The sequence below is a fragment of the Ixodes scapularis genome, unplaced genomic scaffold (genome assembly GCF_016920785.2).
Source record: "Ixodes scapularis isolate PalLabHiFi unplaced genomic scaffold, ASM1692078v2 PGA_scaffold8__174_contigs__length_109621045, whole genome shotgun sequence".
Classification (NCBI taxonomy): Eukaryota; Metazoa; Arthropoda; class Arachnida; order Ixodida; family Ixodidae; genus Ixodes; species Ixodes scapularis.
The window spans coordinates 66557084-66584217 of record NW_024609883.1 but is presented as its reverse complement, the minus strand read 5'-3'; positions in this window follow the sequence as shown (position 1 = coordinate 66584217).

The window sequence follows — 27134 nt, the reverse complement described above, 5'->3', positions numbered from 1 at the left end:
TTCCTGCTGTAGTAATGATGAAGTTAATTATATGAAATAGGAGGAAACAATCGCTGGAAGATCGGTTATGGCGGCGCCCGTGAACAGCTGCTGCAAAGCGTCTATAGTTTCCCACTCATTTTTCTATTTGTAGACATTCTTTTTAAAGGTGTAGGAGATATCTATCGAGAAGTTCAGTCGACAAGGCAAGCGCTCTTCGTAGAAGAGCAATGACTCTTATAAAAAAAAAAGAAAAAAAAGAACGCCACCTAGCCGACTGTGTCAACATCCGTTAAAGAACTTCTGTCGAACAAAAAGAAAAACGGTCTTCAGCCATTTCAATTCGGTCGCTTCTTATATTCTTGATATATTTCGTGCTATAGCTCACCTTGCTGACTGTGTGCTTTGCGTGTCTGTGTATGATTCATGGGGGGTCTGCATCCGGGTGTTTGTTCAGACGCTGCAGCTGGACGTACGCTAGAGCTCGCCTTTACTTCACCGCTCCCGATTGGTCGAAACGTCGTGACGTCGTAGCATCACCATATCGGGGACCGCGGTGTTGGGCGCCATAGTTTCGTCTTGTTTTCCGGTAGCATGCGAGTTCGTGTGGCCCGTGGGTCGGCCCACGTCGTCACAGTTCATCCCTTTCTGCGCAACTTCTTCCTTGCGGTTGTCGAGGAAGAACGGGCAAGTTGCAACGTGAGTAGCGGACAACAGGGGCGGGGCGGGACTCACCTCACTGTCATCGTGGCGGAGCCAATGGAATCGGAGTACCAGCAGACCGAAAATAACAAGGAACCAATCACGGAGTACAATTGTAGCCACGCCCGTCATTCGCAAACTGTCTATAAACCTACCTAATGTATTTGCGAGGTCAAATGTGTACGTACAGTCTATGAGAAATAATCGTTTATATCAGTGTCAAAAGTTTTATTTTTCGAGTCAATAAAGAAATAATGGTGCGGGGAAAATAATAGGAAATATAAAGAACTGAGAAGTGTTCCGCGGCTACCCAATAGATGGCACTAGCGTGTTCTCTCCTCGTAAGAGATCTTAAGAAGTTTTAAGGCACGCGGTCGTAAGCAGTCTCAAGTGTGTGAACCATCCTGGTAACCCTGGCACAGTACCGGTCCGCGTATATTAACTCAATCGAGAAAAAGCGAATGCGCCTTTGATCCCTTAGCTGACAATGCGTTGGGGACTACGCGGTCACCGGACCAATCAGCTGCCTCCCTTTCGTCACCTGACCCCGCTGTCGGCCCGTGAGTACCCGGCGGGACTGGATTCGCGCGCTTCTTTTACATGCGGCCTTTTCCGTCACAGGAGGAAGCATGCTCACCTTTCTGCGTGGGGGCGCTGGTACCCTATATTATTCTCGCTGTTCCACCCTGCTAACCCTGCTGCTCAAAGGTGTATGTTTCTCGTGGACCAATGATGTATTGTCGTGTCCCAAACTGAACGTCAGCATCGGGAAATACTTCTGGCGTGTCTGTCCACCATGATGCACAGCGATGACTCCCTAAGTGCAGCGCGGAAAAAGAAAAGCTGGTTCTTGGAGTCGTGCCCACGATTTTCGATGGGTCTTCGGAGAATCCAGTGCCTGAAACTTAGAAATCCCGAAGGGAGCCTGTTTTAAAGCAGTCGGTATCTGGGCCGAAAAGCGGAAAGCGAAAGGCAGATGTGTGGGCTCCCCAAGTGGATTGTGGACAGGCCGATTAAAATGAACCAAACGGTTCGTGTACACGAAGGTCGACGTCTCCACTCAGGCATCAGGGAACGATTTCGGGCAAGTCAGCATCTTTCGAAGGTTGATAGGCTGCGCTCTGATGTGATCTAACACAAAAAGCCTTCGAAGCTTTGTTTCCCACAGCTTGCATTTCCCAAAGCCCGAATTTGTTGCCGTGCTCAAAGTTTTACGGGGATCTTTTTTTCTTTTCGAAAAGTGTGTGGCATGCTTGCCACGCACCCGTGTGCTCGAAACTCTACAGTGCATGGTTGAACCACAGCTTCGAGAGTCACCAGTGCTACTGCGTCCTGAGGCTGTCGATCAAAGTCACGGCAAGCCGTCAGCGTACACTATATGTGACAAATTTCTGCAGAATCCTGCTCGTGAACTATACATCAATGCACACCGACAGGCCAAAAGGTTATGTGCATAAGCCTCCAAGGAAGCATTACAGGCTTTGAAAGCAATTATCGCACAAGTGTAAATGAGATTGTGTTTGAAGGAACAAAGTTTCTTGGTGTGGGGATCAGTATAAGTAGATAACCCTATATACATGATGTAGAATTCATATGATTATTTCATAACATTTACATTTTAGCACACAGTCAGGCCTCTTTGTTATAATTTTCTACAACATAAATTGCTTTTTGTTTACATAAAGCCCTCTAATCCCTTGGTGACGCTTTGAGCAGATGATTGCTCGAATGATAATGAATAGAATAAACAAGAAAATGTACATATCCTCCGATTTTTGTTCCGTGGAACTACCTCGGGGAGATTCAAAATTCAAATCTTTGACCAGCGCTGTAATCACACCATTTCTAGTGGTTCTAAGAATTCATGCTCAGAATTAACGTTCACCGCCAGTCGCCGAGATTCTAGCAGCACGTTACGCGAATGTCTCATACCAGCACAGCGCGAAGAATAAGGCGTAGCAGGCTCGGCGATAGTTTCCGGAAGGTTTACTCCCCCGCCTCTTCTTTGACAACACCTTTTCCACGAGGGCGAAGCCATCTTGAATGCCGTTATTTCCAGTATGGGCGAAAACAATGTTTTGCCCTCGCCACGCCAACAGAAGACATTTAGGATACGTCGCTTTCCAGAGCGACGTAGTACATGCGCGTGCTAGGCTGAGGAGATCGCACGCTGGGCTGAGGACCCGTTAATATTGGAATGGTGTATAGTGAGGTAGAGCACAGTCACGCGTCTCCCTCCGACGCGCTGATTGGCCCACTGGGACCTTGCCCAGGCAGCACACGATATTGGGCCAACATTGGAATTGATGGGACAAAGAACGGCCCAACAATGGCCCAACTGAGCCATGTGTTTACCAATATTGGAATTACCTGGGCCAGTAATGGACTATCATAGCCAATGTTTTTCCAATATTGGTGATGCACTGGAATAAGCTGTCCAATATTGGACTGTGAAAGCCAATGGCTTGCCAATATTGGATAAATGCTGGCATAACCTGTCCAATATTGGACTGTCAAAGCCAATGGTTTTCCAATATTGGATATATGCTGGCATAAGTTATCCAATATTGGACTGCCAAAGCCAATGGCTTTCCAATATTGGATATATACTGGCATAACCTGTCCAATATTGGACTGTCAAAGTCAATTGTTTTCCAATATTGGATATATGCCGGCATAAGTTATCCAATATTGGACTGTCAAAGCCGATAGGTTTCCGATATTGGATATATGCTGGCATAAACTGTACAATATTGGACTGTCAGAGCCAATGGCTTTCCAATATTGGATACATGCCAGCATTAGCTGTCCAATATTGGACTGTGAAAGCCAACAGCTTTCCTATATTGGATATACGCCGGCATAACCTGTACAATATTGGACTTTCAGAGCCAATGTGTTTTCCGATATTGAATATACGTTGGCTTAAGCTGGTTAATATTAAACTGTCAAAGCCAAGAGTTTTCTAATATTGGTGATGTCTTGGTATAGGCTGGTCAATATTGGTACTGCCATAACCAATGGCTTATCGATATTTACGTCGCCTAGGCTATAGACCCGCGAACCTCTTTTTTGCATTGCAGAAATAGGAAATTGGAAAAGAGTCATTCATGAGCTCGCTCGGGCGAGAATTTTATTTAGCCAACTTCATGGGGCGTACGTCGCCGGCGCTTTATAACCGCGATCACAAATACGTTCTTAGCTGCCTATAGGACTATTGCAGTTTTTTTGCCGGCTGCTCTCCATTCGCATTGCCTTACCTCGGCGTTGACAACTTAACTCCGTTTTTTTAGATTTAAGTATTTTTGTCTTTTCCAATATATTTTTTATATATACGTAGCGTTAACGTCTTCTCTTTGTCCGTGCCCCTGTCATGTTTGTATTTCTTTCTGCGTGCTCTATTTTTTATATTTAATGATTCTGTGCATATTTAGTCATTGTCGACGCAGGTGTCAACAAACATAAAGCCGCCGCTTACGCCGCAACCGAAGTGACTCTCAGTTTTACGAGAGTATATCGCGATATAAAGTCATATATTAAACTCGAGTGAAGTCTCGAGACGGTTGCTTCGACTGCCAGTGCACATGTCATCAGGGTAGGCAGAGCAACGACGTAGCTATCGCGACGCGAGAGCACACTGCGCCTCGATCTGGCCGGCCGCGCTCGCTCTGCGGAAATGTGAGCGTGGGACTCTCGAGCACCGTTAGCTTACTGAAGCTGCTAGACCCTACTTCGTTGTCGTGAATCATTTGCCCTTCGAACGGTCGCGAAGCCGTTGCGCTCGGAGTACCCTACCCAGCATCTTTCAGAAACCGTTCGCGCAGCATCGCAACCTTCTGTCGGCGAGCGTGGGCGATTCATCGTGTGCTGCAATTCGGACGATATGCTGCTCGGGCTGTCTTTTATGTGTAACTCTTTCGTAAAACAATTTGAAGTTTAAAAACGCGAACCTAACAGCGTACAAACAGTTTTAAATTTATTGATAAAAATATATTTATATACTTATAGATATATTTGTGTACACCGAGCGCAAAAAATAGTCGCGCTTAGTTCTTCATTACATTATATTATATATTTATATATTATTATATTTACGTTATACGACGTAAAACATACTGTCTTCAAACTTGCCTCGTTTAGAACCACTTTTGGGCTGGAGAGCTTCTTTAGAAGTTCAAAAGCTGACCTTCAAAGAGCTGTCCTGTTAAATCGGTATTGACAGCAGGGTAGACGCTATGCGTGTTTAAGGCCAATCGTGTCTCCGGTTAGGGTCACTTGACTACGGTCTCGAAGCTGGTGATAAGGCAGAGCACGGAACCTGCCTAAAGCCCAAGGTCACGCATAACATCTACTGCACTATCAACCTTGGGTAGAAGTGACAAATTCTCTCGCTGCGTTCATTGTTGAGATGCCCCTGAAGATTAGCCTTTTGTAAGCGCACCCCACCCCCGTTCTGGCCCGCTTGCTTTGTCCTCCTTCTCTTTTTTTCTCTCTCCCTAAGCTGAAGGCGCGGTAGACGGTCCGTACTCGCCGGACCAATGAACCGTACACGTTTTATCGCTTGAGTTCGCTCTCTGTGCGCGGGTAACGGCAGAAGCGTGATCACGTGGTTTGACGGATGACGCATTAGCCGTTGAAAAACTCGGAATGCCTGCGTCGCGAAGACCGGACCTAGTTTCGCGTGTGATGCGGCCTGCGAGGTGCAGGCCCGCTATGGATTTCGCTTCTGTGGTAAATGGTATCTCGTTCGAAAAGTCGCACCCGTGTCGATTTCTTCATAGAAGCCCAAGACATTCTTGTGAATCGTTTAGTGTTCGGTTCGGCAAATGGCAGCGTGTGCTACATCGTGTTGAATCTTCACGGATCACTTCCTTCTGGTTTTTGTGTTTGAGTGGTTTTTCTGCAGTGCCCGTGTTTACATATATGTCGGATTACATCTTTCAAGTCCGGTATTTTCAAAGTAAGTGCGCTGCAACCTACTTGGTGATCATTGTCCGCTCTTGTATGGGTAATCTTCCGGATAACCTCTAGAATTGGGCAGGGCCTATCTCCTGGCAGCCGGGAGAAAAAGTTTCCCGCAATCTTACCGACAGTCGCCTGCCATTATCTGTCTGAAATAATGTCACAACTGCAGGTAGAATGCTGACTTTTTTATTCTCCGTGCGTTTCGCGAAAACACGTTTCGTGGCCACCTTTTCGTCGACATTTTTGTTTCATCGACACGCGTTACGCGAATTGCGCGCTGTAGGGGCATTTCGTCGTGCGTGTATTCCTGAGGCGCAACGTTTCCTTGACATGCGTTACGCGAATTGCACGCTGTAGGGGCATTTCAACGCAAGTGTATTCCTGAGGCGCGTGCTCACCGAACCAGCCCACCCTTTCACGCCGCTTCATGCCAAGTCTGAAGCGGTTCATTGCAAAAAAAAAAAAGAAAAGAGGGAAAAAGACGTATTTTGAGTTTTTTTATTAAACATCGCGTGTTGATGAAACGATCTGTCTATGAAATGTCGTTCGATGAACTGATTGCACCGCCAATGAAGGGCGAATAGCGGTAGAATTTGGGGGAAAAAATTCTTCCAGCTGCCGGGAGACTGGACACTCCACAAGAATTACCCCGGTTTGTGTTTACTTTGCAATCTTCTTAGTTGAATCACAGTTGAATAGTACCTCTTCACATATTACAAATTGCTGATTTTGTGCCTGTCTACAGAATAAGCTGTGTGTAATAAACTTTTTGAAGATTTTAAAACAATCCCTTGTGTCTGTTTACCTTCCTTTTTGCAAACAACTTGGTGAATGCACTTGCAAAGAGCTGGGCGAGTGCAACGATGGCCAAAAATCAGCATAACGGCCAACATTGGATCGGGTCGCGCTTCCAGTGTTGTCCAATATTATGCCGGTTTTCGCCAATGTGGGAGCACCTTGGCTGGAACCATGGTTTAGCAATGGCCTAACATTGGCACCAATGATTGGGCCGACATTGGCAGGAACGATGGCTGAACAGTGGCCCAACATTGGCACCAATCACTGGGCCAACGTTGGAAAGGGTAGCGCTTCCAATATTGTCCAATATTGCGGCCGGTCTTTGCCAATGTTAGGCCAATGTCGGACCGACATTGGTGTGCTGCCTGGGTGGCCTTCGCCGTTTGTCAGGTTACGTTGAAACAAAGTTACGTTGAAAAGGGCCTATTACGTTGACGTTGAAAAGGGCCTATTTAGCGAAGCGGTTTCTCCGCTAAATTTGTCGGCGGAATGACACTGTAGCCATTATGACGTCACAGTTACAGTTTTCACGCGAAATATAACTGATTAATATTTCCGCTAAACTTAGTGGGATAGTTTGTTTTCTCCAAATTTGGCGGGACAACTTTTCCCTTTAATTTAGCGGGAATTAGTGTCACGTGACGTTATGTCGTCACGTGACGTCACAGCGACACAGGTGCACCGTCCGCCGTGTTTGCCAAGTCACGCTGGTACGGAGGATCGTCTCGGGAGGGGAGGGGCGGGGTCGCCACGGAGATCTTGATGGTGACACGGGCCGTGTGTGTACGGAACACCGCCACGCGACACCAGTGGCGTGTCCTGGGGTCATTCGCACCTTGAGTCGACAGAGAACCTCGTGTTTGCTCGCGAAGCTCCCTCCTGGCCCGAAATACACGCTGGCCTCTCCTACAAACGATGGTCGGCGTTTTAGACTTTTGGTTGGAAGCAACCAGGCTGCACCCGTGTGTAGGCGCGGGGGTGTATCGATGACCGCTGCGCAGGGACGAAAACGTTTCTTCCCAGGCTGTCCGTTTAGATGAATGTTTCGAAGGGATGTTTCGATCCACAGCCCGAGTTTATCGCTTGGTGTAGTGTGGACGGTAGAAACGAGCCACGCTAATGAACGCGGACATGTGAACTGGCTTTGTATCGAATGTGTTCGTGTAATCGCTACTGGGCCTCGGAGAAAAGGCTAGCGATAGTAGGAACATTTTTTTTCTATTCTTGATAGCGGTTGTATGTATCGTAATTTTTTTATTTATTTATAACACTGCCAACCCTCGCGGGTCATTGTGGGAGGGTATACAATACCATTTACAAAGATACAGGACGCAAGAAGTTACACATTGAATAATTTTATTTCAATACATTTACAGGGTGTCTAGCGACCGGGAAAACCGGGAATTGTCAGGGAAATCTTATACCGCTAAAAATCAGGGAATTGTCAGGGATATTGTCAAAAAACGAGCCCAGTCAGGGAAAATGAGCCGGAAACGCCATCAAGTGCCCTGAACAGAGACTTGAGGACTTGGGGGCAGAAAAATTATCAATAAATTCTGCTTAGAGCGGAGCACGAGCTCTGCTCACCCGATGTAGCGTGTGCTACATGATGCAAAGGGAACAGCCGACAAATCCAGTCCAAGCCTTGGATTGGATTTAATTGAGGGCACGACAGTCGGCTAGATCCAGTTAGAGCGACTATATTTATTAATATATAGGAAAGTCGCAGACCCCAATCCAAGCCTTAAGCCAAAACTATCCGAAAGTGTGCATCTGGCGGCCATGCTGCCATTCGGTTATGAGCGTGTGTGATTGAGCGTCGTGTCTTCATTGTGTTTCTGGAAGTGGCCAATTCACTGACGATGTCAGCGGACTGGACGAACCCGAATATTTCGGAATATGCAAGTTGGATTAAGCCCGAGCAAAATGATCCTTACAGTTCTCAATGCTCACGCCTTTTGTTGTAATGGTCTTATATATTTAACGGCATCTGCAGTGGTCGGAATTCGCAAATAAGAATTTGCTAGACACCCTGATTTACGAACTAGTGCTTGTGCTGTTCGTCTGCTACATTTTATTTTTGCAGACCAATACTCTGTCTCGGTTTTGTTCGAGGAGAACGATTTTTTCACATCCTCCTTCCCCAAACTTACGAGGAAAGGAAGGGAAAAAGAATACTTGGAGGTGGAAGACATTTTATGAGCTCTTCGTTCTAGCGTCCGAGTGTAGAGAAAGCACCCTCCTTCGACTCCCTCGCCGCTCCCAATTTTTTTTTTTTGTGGTATTGTTTGACACCGTTCTGAAGCTTCTGCGCATGCGCAGTACTGACTGCAGCGCCACCGCAGCAGCGCGACGTCAGAGAGTTGAGTTGGTGACGAATTTACTACGTCACGCAAAGAAGGCCGGCGCGGGTCACGTAAGGTTAGGTTACACGCTGCAAGATTAAGCGCGAAACTAAAAAAAAAATTAAAAATAAAGAAAGGCAAACGCACGATTGTGCAAACCTGGCACCACAAACGCGTCGCCAACACGCGTGTCGTTCTTGTGTCGCCATCTCTCGATAAGAGCACCAAATTCAACTTTCGGTCCATAGGAAGCGAGCGCGCCGGCCGCGTCGCGGTGGTCGCCTATTGTTCGCCGCCACCTAGTGGTAGCCGGCGCAGAATCACCGAGGAGCAATGGAGATGAAGAGCACAGCACAGCGGACGGTATCTCCGTCGCGATTACGACGTCATTTAAGGCAGTTACGAATTCGAAAAGTTTCTTCGGTAGCCGGTGCCGCCGGCGCAGAATCATCGGGAAGCACAGCGGACAGTGTCCCCGTCGGGGTTTAAGACGATTACGAATCCGTAAAACTTCTTCGGTAGCCGGTGCAGAATCATCGGGGGAGAAGCAATGGCGACGAGTAGCACAACGGACACTGTTCCCGTGCTGATTATGAAGGGGCTTAAGGCGGTTACGAATCCAGAAAGCTTCTTCCGTGGTGCCAATATGACGAAAGGAAAACTGCTTCATGCATCTGGCCGCGTGTACGACGTGAAGGAGGTCCGTTTTGAGTGACAAGTGGATGTCACGGCGCGTCGCACCCCGCAGACAAAATTAAGCGCGCCCGCAAAAAAAAAAAAAAAAAAAAAAAGCTTTGATTTTCTCGCGGGCGTTGAGTGAACTGCGCTAATTATGTACGTTTATTATTTTCTGAATCAGCATGACAATAACTGGGTGACTGTTTTCGCGCCGTTCCGCGATTCCCGCTACTATCTTCCTGTAGGCTGATGGAAGCATCATAGGGTGGGCTTCGGTGGGCGACCGCATTCCGCTTCTCGATTCCGGTGAAACATTTGCTGCTTATTTTAGTTTGCCGTACGTGCCCATGCTGCTCCATCGTCGCTAGAATAGAAAAAAAAAAAGGTCATGCTATTATTCGACAGCAGCTTAAAGCAAAATGCGAACTGCAAGGTAAGAAACGCCACTTACCTGCCTCGGCCCTCGACGCACAAGTCGCACCCAGGTCGTGCGGCACTCCGCCTCGCACGGCTTCGAAGGGAAGCCATAGAACTTCGTGCCGTGCGCGCCCTTGTACGTACTATGGCAGCGGACCACGCAGCGATTGTTGTGGCTTTCTTAGAAATTACAGCGCTAACCAGCTACAACGCACAACCAACGCGGCGACGGGCAGAAGCTCCCCGATGCAACGGACCCGTTTGCCGCTAGGGGCGCCCTGGTCGGGGCCTGAAATAGATGTGCACGGTTACTATGGCCTCGGAGATGTTTCCGCGCGCTGAAAAAAATCTCGGAGGTTATGCTGGGTCGGTCCGACTCTGTTCTCCAGCGTCAGCGTCCGTCGTAGAAATTCGTGAGGCTCTATTGTTCACACGTTGTGCAGGAACGAAGCCACGACTTGAAATTGCGCAAGCTACCACGCACCGTTGAAATACAACTTGAAAATTTAAACTCGATATAAGCAATAACGATTTTTTTTCTCCCGATTTTGTGTTGTGGGCGCCGCCATCTTGGCGCTTGGTGCAGAGCGAGTGCAAGTGCAAGTCGTTACGATTAAAACAATGCCACTTCCCGAACTTTGTAAATACGGCGCGAGTCAGAAAAGTTCAGACGATATCGTCTCGCTTTGTCGTAGACGGTTTTAGCACTTCAGGAGTATGTAAAGGAGTTTCCTTCGATTTCAACTAAGGCTTCAGATAACTGGCAACAATGAGTTTGAGCACCAAGATGGCTGAAGTGTGGATCCTCTGAAGCGTACCTTATCTATAATGACTCTCCATTTGACGTGTCTGTGAACTGTGTCTGCCGTTTGTTTGCCTAATGAGATGATGCCCGATGGTGACTAAAAGTTCCCCATATCTTCACGCGTACAATCCAGTACGTGTTCGTAAATAACAATCCATCGTGTTCGTGTTGGTAAATAAAGAAACTTTCTCACTCTTTCCAGTACGTGCATCTTGTCAGGTTTAATTCAGCGAGTACAGATCTTTAAAAACCATAGCGAGATTACACTTGGCTTACAGAAGACCAAAAAGACTTACCGCGATATTTTCGAGGAATCGTCGTGCAACGAACATGTCGACTCTGCGGTTTCGTATCACGCCAACTCATCGACCTGTCTAAAATTTGCGTTGCACGCCAACCGTATGTAGATGCATCGTGCGTTGTCTATAAACTATTTTCCCCGTATAATGACAGTGTGGTGGAAGCTAACGCTCGCCGGACCAATCAGCGACTTCCCTTTCGTCACCTCAATCCTCTTTCTGCGCGTCGGTCTGGCCTCTAGTATGATCGCGTGGTGAAATATCAAAGTACGACTGGTGCAATGAGCACCCAGCTTCCACCGCACTCTCAGCCTAGGTGTGAACAGAGCATATCGCCCCTGCACAGAAGCCACGACGACGACGGCGGAGAAATGGAAGTAGCCGGCGAAACAATCTTGTCCAGAAGAGAGAGATGTCGGTGCTTTCTTTGCGCTTGTCTTTGGCCACTACTTCGTGTTCGTCCTCCGTGTTACTGTATACAAGTTTACTCAGTGCCATGATCCAACTACCCCAACAACACGTCTCGCTAAACTACGGTTCTTGATGACTTCCGATGGTCGCTGCATTGCATCCCAGAGGGCTCCGCTGTTTCTCGTGTACTGCTCTAAAGATCTAGAGCACTCTAGGCAGTGTGCCCTAGAGTGCTTCCCTAACTTCCTTCTGTTTGGAACACGCGTACTCATCGTAGACGCTAGCCTTCTGCGATACGAGACGCGTAATGTTCAATATCCTGTAGACCATTCCATCCTGTAGACCATTCCAATAATCGTCTTCTGCGCGCTGTCATCTTTTCCTACTGGATTGTGAAAAAACCTACTGAGAGCGCGCTGTAGCTGTCTTCTGCAAACTATCAGACGCCACGCACGGGTGCACAACCCAGTGACTAAGCATTTTTTTTTACCTGGCTGGTGAGTGTCGGATTGGTATATAGGAGAATTCGCCGACAAAACAAAAACACCCTTCTGGCTACCCGAGAAATCTTCAACGCTACATCTTGCCCACCCACTTTTTTATATGTGCAGTATGGTGATGCTCAAATGTAAAAACAAAGTAGCTGTTAACAAGATGGGCTACGTGGCATATGCCCTAGCAGTTTTTGGTATTTCTTTCGCCAAGTCGGCCGTGACGGGGCATCGTTGACAGGCCTCTCTTGCCATTCCCCCGGAGGGTACTGCGCGTGAGCGGCGTAGCACAGCTTGTAGCAGTACTGCAGGAACGCAAGCCGATGACTTGGAAACAAGCAATGAAAGAGAAATAACAACAAAAAAAAAAAAAGGAAAGAATGGGGAGGAGTAGGAGGCGGGGACGGGACAGGAAGAACTTCGACAGTGTGTCCCGCCATAGGAGGCTATGGTCCCGCATACGAATGACCGGTACCGTCAATCAATTCCAACAGCACTGCGACGGCTCTCGCAGCCTGCAAGGCAATAAGGAGGGAGAAGAGAAATGGGGGGAAAGGGGGTCGGCGGCGGAGGAGAGGTGGAAGTAGGTGATGTCGTTGTTGTGTCCTAGCGTTGTCATGCCGACCAGTGAAAACCTATCCCCCGTTTCCTCCTTTTTTGTTTTTGTTTTCTTTCTTCTGAATCAATGGGGGGTGGTCTGGCTCCTGCAGTACTGCTTGGAGCTCACGTTGCGGTAGGAGCTGCTAGTTCGTCGTGTCCGCTCGGTCTCAGGTGGTTCGTGCTATCTTATACCCATGGATATATGTGGGAGAAGACCGACTTCCGCTCTAGGACTTGATGCTGCGTGGAAGGCGCCATATTAGAGCAGTTTGTTTCCTTCCGAGTGAACTGGCCGATAATTTGGCGATGAATCGGACAGTCCTAATCGATATCGGTGGCGCCCATGGTACCGACCAGTCTTCGCCGTCCCGATGACCTTCCGAGGTAGGAGGTTTCTTTTGGAAATCTGACCGTGGTGTCTCCGTGGCTCCGAGGCAAAGCGCTGGCCTACGTATCCCCTACGAATCCTTGTTGAGGTGCCCGCAGTCTTACGGAGGTTAACTGTGGAAAAGGTACCGCGTAACCAAAATTTCAGTTGCACGTCGAGAGATCAGCAGGGGGTCGAAATTAAGCCTTAAGGCCCGTTCACACACTTGCGCTTTGACTGCGACCGACTGAAACGAGAACGGTTCTTAAACCTCTTGTGACGGCTCCGCAGCAGCGAATACGGTTGTAAGCTTCTGCAAGAGGCTTGAAAACCGGTTTTGTCTCATTCGGCCGTAGTCGGTTGCAAGTGTGTGAACGGGCACTCCGTCCTCCGCTGGGGCGTGCCAGATGCCCTTCGTTGATTTGGCACCTAGAACCCCCAGATTAATTTAAAAGTGACCCCTTCGAGCGCTTTGGGTGTCTACACTAACGGGAACGACTGATTATTACATGGAAAAGTGTTGCAGAAGGTTGTAATATTTAGTCACTTCATGGGGGTATTCTGGATCAACTCCCTCGGGGCGCCGCTCCGGGCCCAGTTAATTGTTATTCTGGTTAGGGGGCCAACACCTATAATCAGTTTTTTATGCGGACTCGGCGCTGAATGCCACAAAGAAAACGTTTCGCAGCTTTATCTGTGTCTTGCACAAAACTAACGCTCTTGTAGGTAGTTATCTGGGCGTGAGCCGTCAATCCACAGGAGTGATTGAGCTGTAACCTTGGGAAAATTACCCAAACTCTGCGATAGTTTTGTTTACGACTTTACAACTGACCATGAAGTGGGTTAGACTTGGTTAAATCGTTAGGGCGACGAAATCGTAGATGCTTCAATTGTGCACGTGCCTGTGTATGGTCTAGTGAAAGGTTTAGAGCGAAGGTGCGCCATGTTACGTCGCTCTCAGTAGCAACCCAGTGAGTCCAGAGAGTCAGTAGGCATATATCGATCATTCGACACCTCCAAATTTGAAACATGTCGGTTTAGCTAAAAGCCAGTACGCTTCTTCACGGCGCCCGGTAATCATCGAATGCCAATAATCGTGTTAATTTAATGGAGATTCTTCAAGAAACAGGGGGAAAAACGTATGAATCAGACAATCGCACTAATCGCGGTGGTACTTTTTTCACTCCAATATTTCAGTATCGTTTTGTTAATCAAGCTGCAACCTTGAAATCTTTTTTTTCCTTGTCATGGGAGTGCACACTCTTGCGGAATAAGCCGATGTGATCATTTCATTAGGCTGAAATAAGAATTTCGAGTAGCTTTTTTTTTAATCTTCTCTATGTACTTGGTTTAAAATTATAACCAGTTTCTAACGCTGATCGTAGCCAGCACTCACTCCTGTGCATCTTATCATCGCTCAGAAGCCAGTGACGCTGCGGCACCTGCCACTAGGAGTACCGAAGAATTAACCGGGAAACAAAAGGCGTGAAAATATTGAGCCAGGTCTTGCGGCTTTTAAGCTACCATGGACTATAGTTGTTGAGCAGTTCTCACCGAAATAGCAATGTCTACCTTAACGCCGACGTAGCGGCGTTCGTGTCAGATCAGTGTGCGATGTTTTGGAAACCGCGTCTGGTGCTCAGTAAGGCGATATAGGTGGCGCAAGCTACCGCCCGTTATGAAGGTACAACCATTAGAATCAGCCCGTCCAGCTGCACTGACCTTGGATCGTGTATGTAAGGGCTGTTGGCGGAGCACGTGTGGTACTGCGACTTGTGATTCCAGCACGCACCTTCCCCGTGACCCGCGATAATGGAAGAACTGCATACGATGTCGTTGTGTATCGAAAACTCGCGCTGTAGAACTCAGGCACCCTAGGTTCTATCCCCAACCCCTCCCATTTCGATCTGGACGAGCATCGTACCGTCTTGCGGTCATGTATCAAAACGGCATGATGCACGGTAAAGCCCACCACACACCCCTACCCCAGGCTGGCAGGGTGCTGTACTGCCCCAATTTCTCATCCTCAGTGGAGACCACCAGAGGCGTAACGGGACAGACTATGCGGCGAGCAAGTCGTCCAACCTCTGATTGGCTCTGATTGAAGGAAAGTGGGTAGACCTCAAAGCAACCTGCCTTGAGGTCTCCCCACTATCCTTCATTCAGAACCAATCAGAGCTCGGCGTTCTGACGTCACCACAACATCTGCAAAAGAAGCAGACGAACTTCCGCTCCGCATAGCTTCCCGCCGTCTTAACTTGCACACGACTCAATTGTTGTTCTTGTGGCGATATTCGTTGACACATCTGCCAGGTTGCCAGAGAGATGCATGAAAAAGGTAGACTATACAACAAAACCATTTTTCAGACATCCTTTCACAGCTTCATGTTCGACCCGCCGAGTGCAAATTCTGCCCTCGTGTTCAAGCTTTTGGAAAGAAGCTTTGACGGCACTACGTGGCCCAAGCAGCGAGCTGCCACATGAACTGTAGTCGGTTGTAGTCGCAATACAGAACCTTTTTTTAGAACTCTTTGTGTCATTTTCAGTGTACGTAACCACTTCTTATTTCTCTTTACAGGCCCTCGTCTTCATGCCACGCTGCCACGCTCGCGAGGCAACCGCTGTCGCCCTTGGCACTGAAAGAATTCACAGATGCTGCCCCGTTGAAACTCGTGGGTTCTCAAGTGCCAAAGACGACGGTGCGTTCGGAAGAACGGAATCGTGCAAGGTCTCAAGTCAAACTACAAGATCAACAGGCAAATATGAGAATACCATAGCATCTGACATGTTAAGAACCCAATAGATGCCCCGATTCCGTCAGGTTTCGGCTGCGCGTGCGATCAAGCGCCACGAAGGGCGGAAAGCTCGTGCCCCTGGCGAAGCTTCTATTCGGTTCTTAGCCTGTCGCTGACTATCACGAAGGGACATCAACGACAGACGTCCTCGTGGAAGCACCTCTACCCCACCGCCCCGTCGGTGTCTACCTGCGCCGCCGCCCGCCGCCTGTCAAACTCGCCTTCCGTTTTTTGGCACTAGCACATTTTTGTGTTTCGATGCTACGACAAAAATTGTGGTAGTGTCAAGCAATAGGAAGAGTCTGCAATGCGACCGAAAGACGGAGCGGCCGACGGCACGGCGCGATCATCATCATCGTCGTCGTCGTCAGCGCGATGGACATCGTCATCGGTCGATCTGCTCAAAGTTGCCCGTACCCTGCGGCCGTGAGTATGCGTCATCTGCCATGCGCCTTTTTTTTTTTCTTTTTCTTTTCTGAACACATGAAATGTTTTATAAGTTATAAATAAGTTCTGACGGATGCCTCATACCTTCAGAAAACTTTTCGTTCATGCGTCCAGGCATGCTTCACGGGACGTGACGTCACGTCGTCACCTGACACAACCACTTGACACTGCAACGTGACGCCACGTTTCATGTGTCCTAAACAAATTAAACGTGCGCTTCTTTATTATTGCCATCCATGCATTATAGGGCTTTAGAGATAAAGGTAGCTGCCTTTTTTATATTTCGGGCACATATCGATGCACATTTGTTTATTATCGGATGTTCAACTACGACATCCCAAATTATCACTCCACAAATTTATCTTTTACCATCGTGATCTGTAGAAAGTTTAATGGCCATCGTTTAAATTTGCAGTGTCTACAAAAGATTAACGTTTTTTGAACGCACGATGACGTCCGCTATCTTGTCGCGGTTATCTTCAATGTTTCGAGCATTTCAGCGACCATCAACATTTTTATTTAGGGCGCAGTCTTTCTGGATGCATGAGCGGAAAACTTTTTTTTTCACGGTTTTCTGTCGGAAAGCGTTGTATTACTAAGAAATTTCTTGCCAGCCCTTTAGTTTTGCCTTGACGCTATATTTAATATTTTTGTAGCTATCCTCTCATCATACTGGAATAAACTCAGCTGACGTAGAAGGTCAATATCCTTGCGAAAAATGATACAACCAAAATATTGTATTTGTTCTACGTGCACCGAAACCTTTACACTTTAAAGTTCTCGCGAGGTCAGTGTGTCGGTGACCTCCGCACTGAAATCTTTAATCCTATTTTCCCTACCCAAGTATGTGGCAAAGTAGACGACCGGTGCAACGTGCAACTATCGTACGTAATGCAGGTTCACCGCCGCAAGTAACCTTTAGCCCCAAGTAACCATCAACGTTGACCCCAAAATAGAGGTCAATGAACTCTTCTACTTGACCATATTTCATTGACCTTTGACCCTTTACCTTTCAGATACGACCCTTCAAAGTTTTCCGCCAAACATAACCGTGTGTTTGCCCCCCCCCCCCCCCCCCCCTCCCCCCATCGTAGTTAGCTTAGCCATTTGACGTAGACAGATGTGCCGTCCACGTCGAAAGTGAGAGCGAGACACGTAAGGCGCCACATACCAAGAACATATTCAGCGTACTTACGGGATGGGTTGCTGTGATCCAGCTGCATTTTGATATGAACGGGGGCTAGTTTCCACTTCACGAGCATCAACTTTTATTTGTATCGCAGCTTCATGAATGCACACGAGGAGACCTAGCCAGTTTGCAACGTCATCGGTACTCCTGAAGCAAACAAAACACCCATAATTATTAAAATGAGCAAGGGGCGCCCAGGCTTTAAACTTTAAAAATAAGGTTTGCTAAATAATTTTTTTTTTTTTTTAATTTGAACCTTTTATCACGGCTAAGGTAGATTTACAGTTTGGAACATAAAGGTAGTATGAATGCGGTATTTTGTAGATACAGGGTGTCCCGAAAACGATTCCCAGGGCTGTTCCTTACTGCGCAAGTAAACTACGCACCGCTTCAAACTCTCTCATTGTGCAGCCAAATGTAGCGCTAGCTGTCCGAACAAGATGCCAAAATTTGAAAACTATAACCGTTATTTTATTAAAACGTCTAACTAATTCAGCGAAGATTTTAGCGGAAAATGGCTCCGGTGTAGCCCTCGAATACACGGAGCTGAATAACGCCACTCACCAAGACCGAGGTGCCCCGTTTTCCCATAAAATGTTTTCAGAATATCACTTATAACTTTTGACTAAGATAACGGTTATAGTTTTGAAATTTCGGCGTCTGGTTTGAACTGCTAGTGCTACGTTTGGGTGGAGGTTCAGGGTGCGGCGATGTGTCGTTTAGTTTTGCGGTAAGGAAAAAACTATTTTTTTTTTTTACGCCCTGTGTGTGGCTTGCACTAACATCACATCATCCGCGGGTGGCCTTACCGCTGAGTGCGTACTTTATGCAGCATGCATTTTGCACCACCCAATTTGTTTTTCTTGACAAGAACAGCTGGAAGCTTTTCAAAAGAAAGCTGCACGTTTCATCTGCCACAAGTATTCTTCCCAAGCATGCTTCACAGATGTGAAGAAAAACTTGGGTTTAGTTTATTTATTAAACCCACGATGGAAATGCTCGCTTAGGTTTGCTTTGTGACATTTATCACAACGAATTGCTAAACGATATATCGCACCTGCTCGGTTAACATCTGAGGGGGTTGAGCATTCATCCAAAGTCGAACCAATTAAATCACAAACTAACTTGTTTCTGTCTTTTTTTTTTTTTTATACTGACCGTAACTAAAAGGACGGGAAGATTCCCCCCAAAAATGTGGTCACTCTTTCAAGTCCGATATTGTTAAAGCGAGAGCTTTAAGGCCGGTTCTCGCATGCAGCGAAGCGCTGATGTAGCGCTAATCACGTGTCGTCTGCTACTTATAATCTGCCATGAGCGCCAGTTATGACGGTGCGATGCAAAGCTGGCGAACGCTCCTGTCAGCACGCGCTTAGTGCGAGGTTAGCGCTATGCTTGTAGCGCTCCGCTACATGTGTGAACAGCTCGTGTTGCAGAAAAGCCGGCGTCGGCGTCGGTGGCAGACGGGAAAATCCTGATTGGTTGATAGGGTCATGACGTCAGAGCCACATGACCTCTCGCGGGAATTTCAAACAACCCACAACGCTCACGGAAACTTGACGTCCCGCGTGGAATAAAAGTGATTCAAACATGACATCTAATGCGAAAGGTCGCAGCAAATCTCAACAGATTTCACTTCATAAAGTAATTCAGAAAAAAAAAATCTCACGAATTTTAGTTGGAGGCGGGATTCCAACCCACGACCCTTCTGTTGCGACTCAGACAGGCCGCCCACTAGGCCACGCACATACTTTTTTTTCTTCTTTATTGGTTAGGCCACGCAGACAGGCTTGCAAGGCCTGGGAACGAGCGTGGGTTTATATTCAACTATGGCGTTCCAGTCCTAAAGGCGAAGCTTTCTAAACTTATTGTTGTAACAAAAGTAACAAAAGTTCTACCAACAGACCAGCGGAACGGCAATGGGCGCTTCCATCTCAGTCACAATGGCCAACCTGGCAATGGAAGCGATTGAGCACAAGGCGCTACAATCATTCAAGCCCAAGCCCCAAATATTCCTGCGGTACGTCGACGACTGCTTCTGTATCATGCAAGCGTCAGAAGTGGACAACTTCCTGGCTCACTTGAACTCCATTGAACCAGCCATCCAATTCACGGTGGAGCACGAAATGCACGGCTGTTTACCTTTCCTTGACGTGCTAATCAAAAGACAGGGTGAGGCACTGAATTTTACAGTGTACAGGAAGCCTACGCACACGGGACGATACCTCCAATTTGATTCAAACCACCCGCTAAGTCACAAAGCGTCAGTAGTTTCGACACTTCTGATGAGGGCAAAGAATATATGTTCATCTGCAACAGACAAAAGGAAAGAGGAGCAAGCGATCACCCGTGATCTAAAAAATAATGGATACACAGGTAACTTCATTCGCCAGATCACTCACCGTCTAAACCGCAGTCGCCGAGACGGGCAACCTACGGGGACTGCACGTCCTAAACCGATTGCACGCATCAGCATACCCTACACAAAAGGGATAAGTGAAACACTATCCAGGATTTTTGCAAAAGAACACGTCACCGCGGCCCATAAACCTGTGACCACACTCGGGCGTTTTCTACCTCGGCCAAAAAGTCGTCCACCCAAGAAAAGGGCCCAGGGTGTAATTTACCAAATATCCTGCACCCAGTGCCCCGCCTCCTACATTGGAGAAACTAAAAACTTCCAAGAACGGCTCCGCCAACACAAAAATGACGTACGCAACTTCGACCGCGAACGCAGTGCTCTGGCGGAGCGGCGGAGCACTGTGAAGTTAATGACCACCGTATCGGATTTGAAGATGCAAGCATTCTGGGTACTGAGACGAACCTACGCAGAAGACAGCTGATAGAATCCTGGCATATTCAAAACACCGCAAATAACATCAATAGGTCTCTAGGCACCTTACCCAGTTTATATGTTCATGGGTTACGAGATATAATCAAGACGGCGCAGGCGAAACGAAGACAACCAACAATCGACAATGAAGAAGAAGAGATAGCCAGTTCAAAGAAAGACAAAAAAGCTATTATCCCGTTTAGTCGCCCCTGAGGAAGAAACGAACTGTTTCGAAACGTTGGGACAATTTTTCGACTTTTTGGTTGGCGTATTTCTTTATTCTTTACAACAAAAGTTGTGAATAGCTTATTTGTTAATTTCTTATTTACTTGATGACATTTGTATTTTGAATAATTGCATTGTTGCGTTTGTTGATGTACTAAAGGTTGTAAAAATAACATGTATATTTGCCTTGAGTGCTTTACATTCCGTAGTATTTGACGCAGTTATATTTCTAGTATTAACAATAAGGAGTATTCACTGGGCGCCATACTTGTGGGTGCTGTTTAGGGCGCATGCTCAGAACGAGCCCACATTTATAGGCTGCTAAGACGGGCAATCTTGAGGGTGCAGAATGCACGTTACAAAAGAACAGCGGAAGCTCGCCATCAGCACGCGCTCAGCAGTCGCGCACACAGCTATGGACGCCAGTGAATACTCCCTATTCCCTCGTTAACATTTTTGCATTTATATATACATATATACCAACATCTATCTCTGATTATATTTTATTTAGATGAATGTATTGGCGACGTAAGCGACCAAAAGTGTCGCTGTGGTCGGTCCACCACAATTGGCCGAATGCTGACTATTACGTCATCAAAGGATGTCTCATCGACGGAAATAAGAGGATTGTAGGACCTTCAATTTTGACAGTGTTGGCAGTGTTGCTTTGAGGCCGCTAAGATTTCAGGCTTCCAGAATGCTCATTACAAACACCATCGAACTTGTTTTTCACAAGGTGATGACGTCTCGAAAGGTAACCCAACGAGGACACCACCGAAACATTTCGCCGCTATAGACGTTTCTACTGTTTACAAAAATCACAGTCCACACGTGTTAAATCACAGTCCAGAACGCGCACGTTCGTCGCTTCGAAAAGCGAGCAAATTACGCGCCATACGCGCGAACACTGAAAATGGAACCTGCCAAGTGCCCTTTCTTGGAAAGGTCTATACCAAGGTATATACTTCGTCTCACCTTAGCATGGACTATTGTTAGCCGCGCGTGCCAAAAGCCCGAGCTAGTTGCCTTGGATGAAGCCTCGGCGGCTGCACGAGCGCTCGTGCAGCGAGTGCTCCAGTGAAGGCAGTCGAAGCTAGCCGCTCGCGCTTACACAGCCTTCGCAGTTAGTCCGTGCTAGTGCCACTAAATAAGCTACGCTTATTTAGTGGCTCTAGTCCGTGCTAAGGTGAGATGAAGTATAGTAGGTTGTATTCACTGGCTGTCATAGCTGTGCGCGTGACTGCTGAGCGCGTGCTAGCGGTGAGCTTCCACAGTTTTTTTGTTGCAAAGTGAATTCCACACCATCAAGATCGCCGGTTGCTATAAACAACGCCCTCAAATATGGCGTCCAGTGAATACACCCTTTTTATAGGGTGTCTGGAATAACGAGGGTAGATTTAAAATGGGGCCGTAAAAGTCGGCGCCTGCACGTAGTAATTTTATATCACGGTCGTCGCGAGCAGTCTCGATTACAGTTCCTGTATAGGCTCCCTACGGGAGCCAGAGTTGCGCGTTCAGCCATCTTGAAATCCCAAGTTATGCGGGAAAGCTACTCCTCGCGCGTGTACGAGCCGTGCTCCGTTTATTACGGCTGGTCAGGTGACTAAATTCAGCAAATAGCGGCGCCGCGCGCGCCGCCGCGCATGGAAAGGAGAAGGACGCAAAAGCAGGGGAACATACGCCGGGGCGCGTGCAACGTCGGTATAGCGACTTTCCTGCATGGCGCAGGATTCCTTGTCCCTCACGTGATCAATCTCGGCGAACACCGGCGCGGCGGCACCTGTAAAAGAGACGCGAACTCTGGATTCCGTAGCTCGTCTGGATAAGTAGGTAGCGCCATCTACCAGTACGTGCGCCAAACCAACACGCCAAATCCGCCCCGTCACTCAACCCGGTCGGTTGAGTCGCATGCCCGCTCCTTACCCTGGCAAGTTTTTTGGCCCTATTTTTTACAGAAAGGGTGGTATGCTTTGTAATTATACAAGATAAAACCGACCTATGGAATGCACCTTTGACGAAAAGATTAGAATGCGTGCAGGTGACGATATTTACGGACCATTTTATATAGGACCTCGGTATTTCAGGCACTCTATTGAAATCACGACTTCTCCAACTTTCTTGGTTTCACTCTTATTCAACGCATCATTATAACTGCCTTTCAGGCGGAATTAAATAAACGAAATGGAATGCAATTAGACGTATGCATACCATATGACAAAACATCTACCAAATGAACAGTACTGTACCATCCCATTTCGCTAAATGTATGAAGTCTTGATGTCCGTAGTAGAGCCACTAAATGAGCTACGCTTAGAGTATCGGCACTCCGTTCCCCGACATTGTTGTGGGCGCCGCCATTTTGGCTCGTATGCAGAGCAGACGCAACTGCCGATCGTCATGATTCAAAAGTGCGACATCCTCAGCATTCGGTTCGGTGTTAGATAGGTTATGTAACATTGCTTTGCTCTGCCGCGAACTGTTTGAACATTTGTGGAGGGCGGAAAAGCGCTTCCTGTGATTTCAGATAACTGGCAACCATGATTTTAAGACACAATATGGCCAAGTGACGTTACTCTGAAGCGTAGCTTATCTAGTGGCACTAGTCCGTAGGTGTCTAGTCATGGAGAATAGAAGGGCAGGAGAGGGCATGACGTCGGCCGCGTAGCCTCCACAAGCCATGCTCCCTTGACGCCTCGCCTCTTTCTCATTTTCCTCCTTACTCTCCTCACTTACCGTGCCAACGTGACCACATCAGGTGACCGTAGCTAGACTTCGTCTTGCTGTGGGGTACTAGAATACACCACAGTCTAGACTTCGACCTGATAAAACCTACCGGACGGAGCGCGCGTAAGCCTGCAAGGAGTCCTTCTACAATCAACCATCCTTCTCACACGTGACATGTCACGCGCACCAATCGCCAGAGAGATCTGCGGTCACGCTGGGCAAAAATCGTTTAAACGTTTTATGACTAGGCTTCACCAATATTGCAACGTGCCCCCTCCTAGTACTTCTAACCTCCTTGTGTCTAGTGGTTCAACAGGATTGAGAGTGTCAGTCTCAGTCAGACCAGCCCATACTGTACGAGTAATTACAGTCACAGAATGTTCATACTATAATTAGATTCTCTGGTAATCTAATTAATCCAATTACAGCAGGGAACATTCAGTGACTCTAACTGTTATATATACTTCGTTTCATCTTATCTGCGGGAGAAGGAAGTATTCACTAGACGCCATATTTGTGGGTGCTGTTTAAAGCGCATGCTCAGAGCGATCTCACATTAATAGGCTGCTGGGACCGGCACTCTCGATGGTGCAGAACGCACGTTGCAAAAGAACTGCGGAAGCTCGCCATCAGCACGCGCTCAGAATTCGCGCACACAGATATGGCCGCCAGTGAATACTTCCTATGAAAGCGCGAGACCAGTGCGTTTTGCGTTTCTATCCCGCTCGCGCGCTCGAGCAAAGCACAAATGCACGGAGCTTTCGAGCTCGCGTTTCTAGCTTTGCTATCGCTCGCACATGAGATGAAACGAAGTATATAAATCAGCCTTTTTAGTGCCACGTTTCAGGAAAGAAGAAAGAGATGAAGTAACCTTTCAGCCGTTCAACTGTTCAACATGGCAACTTCTGCTGGAGGTAAGCTCAAAGAATCAGAAAATCTAACCACCACCGCAATGTTCCCCCGGTATTTACGAGTTCACCAGTGTTGTAGGATACCCTTTCATCGAACGCTGAAACTAAAGCGTCGTTCTTTCGCATTCTCGAAAATACTGTTGTTGTTGTTTTTTTCGTATGGCTAGGCACCCGTCGATTTTTGTTTTGTCTGAACATCGACCCCTCACCCTCAGCCACAAACTCCACTTAAACCATCACCATTTGTCTTGCATCTAGCAATAGCAGTATCAAACAACAAATACGACCTCGTAAAAAAAAAAAAAAAAAAAGATTGTGCATGCGTGTGTGCACAGCCATAGAAACAGTCGCCAAAACAGAAAAAGGAAGGTCGCGCCCCAAACGCCAAGCGCCGTGACGTCACTTAATCGGCCGCTCCTGCCGTTGGTGCGCCGGTGTGTCGTCGAAACACAACTGCACACTTTCAAACTTTCAAACCGTAAAAACAACAACAAAAAAAAAATTTTTTTGTTTAGTTTTTTTTTTTTTTGAAACCGCCACGCATGAAGTTTGTACATGATAAATACATCACATCGAGACGCCTTCGTAAACAGCGTCAATGCACTCTTTCATCAGTTTATTTATACGATTTTTTTCCCTGTTGACAGACGGCGCCAGTGAGCGCTCTCGTCCTAAGCACTCGCAATTAGTTGTCACGTGCTCGGTCGCGCTCAAACGCAAATGTGTGAACACTTTCTTGATCTGGGAAACGATGCCGCCTCGCTACGGAGAAAAAATTCGCTGGCCTTTTTTCCGAACGCCGTGAGATCACGCTGCATGTGAAGGGATGATCAGAGTCAATCGGGGAGTCATTCATACCCTTGGGCCGTGGACATGTAGGAAAGGCCGCTCGGAGCGCGACCGCGCCTGCGTGGAGGCCCCAGACCGGCAGTGCCCCCTGCCGGGAGATACGCGAAGCCCGAGCACACTTTTGCCGCCTTCGCTGACTTTGTTCAGACACCTCTGTATACTTCCACCGTGATTGTGATGACCCATTGACATAACAATTCGACAAAAACCCCGAGACTGGGACAAAAAGTAGAATTAATATTTTATCACTTCTTTGACATAACGTACAAGTGCGGAATTCAATTTCAGTTATTGTCGTCACTTAATCGCTCTTGACTTGTACGTAGGTGAGGTACCGCAGCCTGCCGAGGATCCGTCCAAGAAACGTAAGTTTTTCTGCAAGGAAGAAAATCATCTGGACGACCTTCTCTTCCTAATCTGCGGCTGTAGCGAAGGAGACGAACAAAAAACTATGCTCTAGGTGGCGCAAGCCGCCAACCAATTCAAAAAGCTGTGACTACATGTTCTAATCCATTCAGCACCATCAACCAAAAACAATAATGGTCGCAAAAAAAAAAGAATAAGAACGAAGACAGCTTGCATTTGTGTTTACATACATTTTATCTTTAATTGGGGTACAATGAGCCCGATTCGCAGCTTTCGTACGAGTGAAAGAAGCACACGAGACGCGTATGTGAATCAGCTGGAAGAAAACCAAAGGCGTACTTTTCGTTTAAAAAAAGAGCTCAGCAAGAGGAAAAACCTAATTCTCTTATTCTCTTTCGCAGTGGTAAGTGTTTCGCTTAGATAGTATGCACAAACTCCGACGGTACCATTTCTCAATGTGGCGAATATTAGGAATAGATAGGCAACGGCTCATAAAACATATGTATTTTTTTTTTTTATTTAGGTAACGTCACGCTCTGAAACTTTCGCGTTTCATCACCACCGCGTCGCTCTCGCATTTAGTTTCAGCTTTCTGCAATACGTCGTTTACATTTTTGCGGCCCAAAAAACAGTCATGTTTGATTTCCTGCCTGTATGTTGGTTTCCCATTTTGTGTACCTCGATGTCTCGATGTCAGACTGTGTTCCCTTTACTTAAGCACTATGTTCCTTGTGCAGCATTGGATGAAAATAATTTGCTGGATTTCAGAGTTCTTATATGTTTTTCGTTTTTAAATTTTTGATGCGTGAGGTGTTACGTTCCTTTTTTTAACGTTTGCGTGTACTTCGATATTCTTCATACATGTGTATGTATATGTATGTTTGTTGTTTAACCATCTGACTTTCTTCTCACAAATCGGCTGTAACTTAGATATATTTTTGTTTATTTTGAACGTCTACTTAGCAAACACTGGTGCCTCACCCGAGTAAGTATTACAAAAAACAACACAAAAGTTTTTTTGTTTCAAGGTGAGTGACGCCAAAGCCGATGTTTCATAGGGGAATAAGGCGAAAGTGTTCGCATAAAATGTGTTGATCCATCACAATACTAGCTTCAGTCAGCGCGCTGTACCACCTTATTTGTAACTTTATGTAGTCGCTAAAACAGAGGATCCCTAGCATGCTTTGTATTTAAAACATGATGAAAAACAGCCTCAGAAAAACAGGGACGAAGAACGGGTACAGAATACGACAGGACAACGGCAGCCGTTGTTGTATTTTTTACTTGTTCTTCGTCTCTGTTTATCTGAAGCTCTTTTTCATCATGTTTAACTGTTACCAACTGGCCCAAATCACCACCCTACTTTCTATCTAAACGAAAAGCTTAAACTGGTTTTTAGTGGAACAAATAACGACTTTTCTCTCACTATCACTAGCCACTTTTCAGACTTAATCTCTGGAGTTCGGAACGCGATTCGCAATTCCAACATTGTACATTTAGTCTCTTTCGCACTTCGGCCACCAGGCCGCGCTGGTTTACGCTGCACACTTGGATACGTGGTAGCTTGCCGCTTCTCTACCCTCGCGTCTTTTCCGCTAAGTGGTGCCGTTTCCTCTGGAGTTCCGAATAGGGCGGGCCTTCGGTTTTCTTTTTTGATACGGTAACTTAGAAGCACCAAATAGCACCTATGCTTCAAAGTAAAGATACTTCAACCAACTTGATACTTAAAATCACCGTTGCCAGTTATCTGAAGCGTTATTCGAAATCGGAGAGAACGCTTTTCTGTCCTAAAAAATGCTAAAACAGACCTCGATGCGGAGAGCAAGTCGTCTGCTTCTTGCGTAGGGGTTACGGTGACGTCAGAACGAGGCCTAGCTCTAATTGGTTTTGATTGAAAGGATAGACCTCAATGCTAGATGCCTTGAGGTCTACCATACCCTC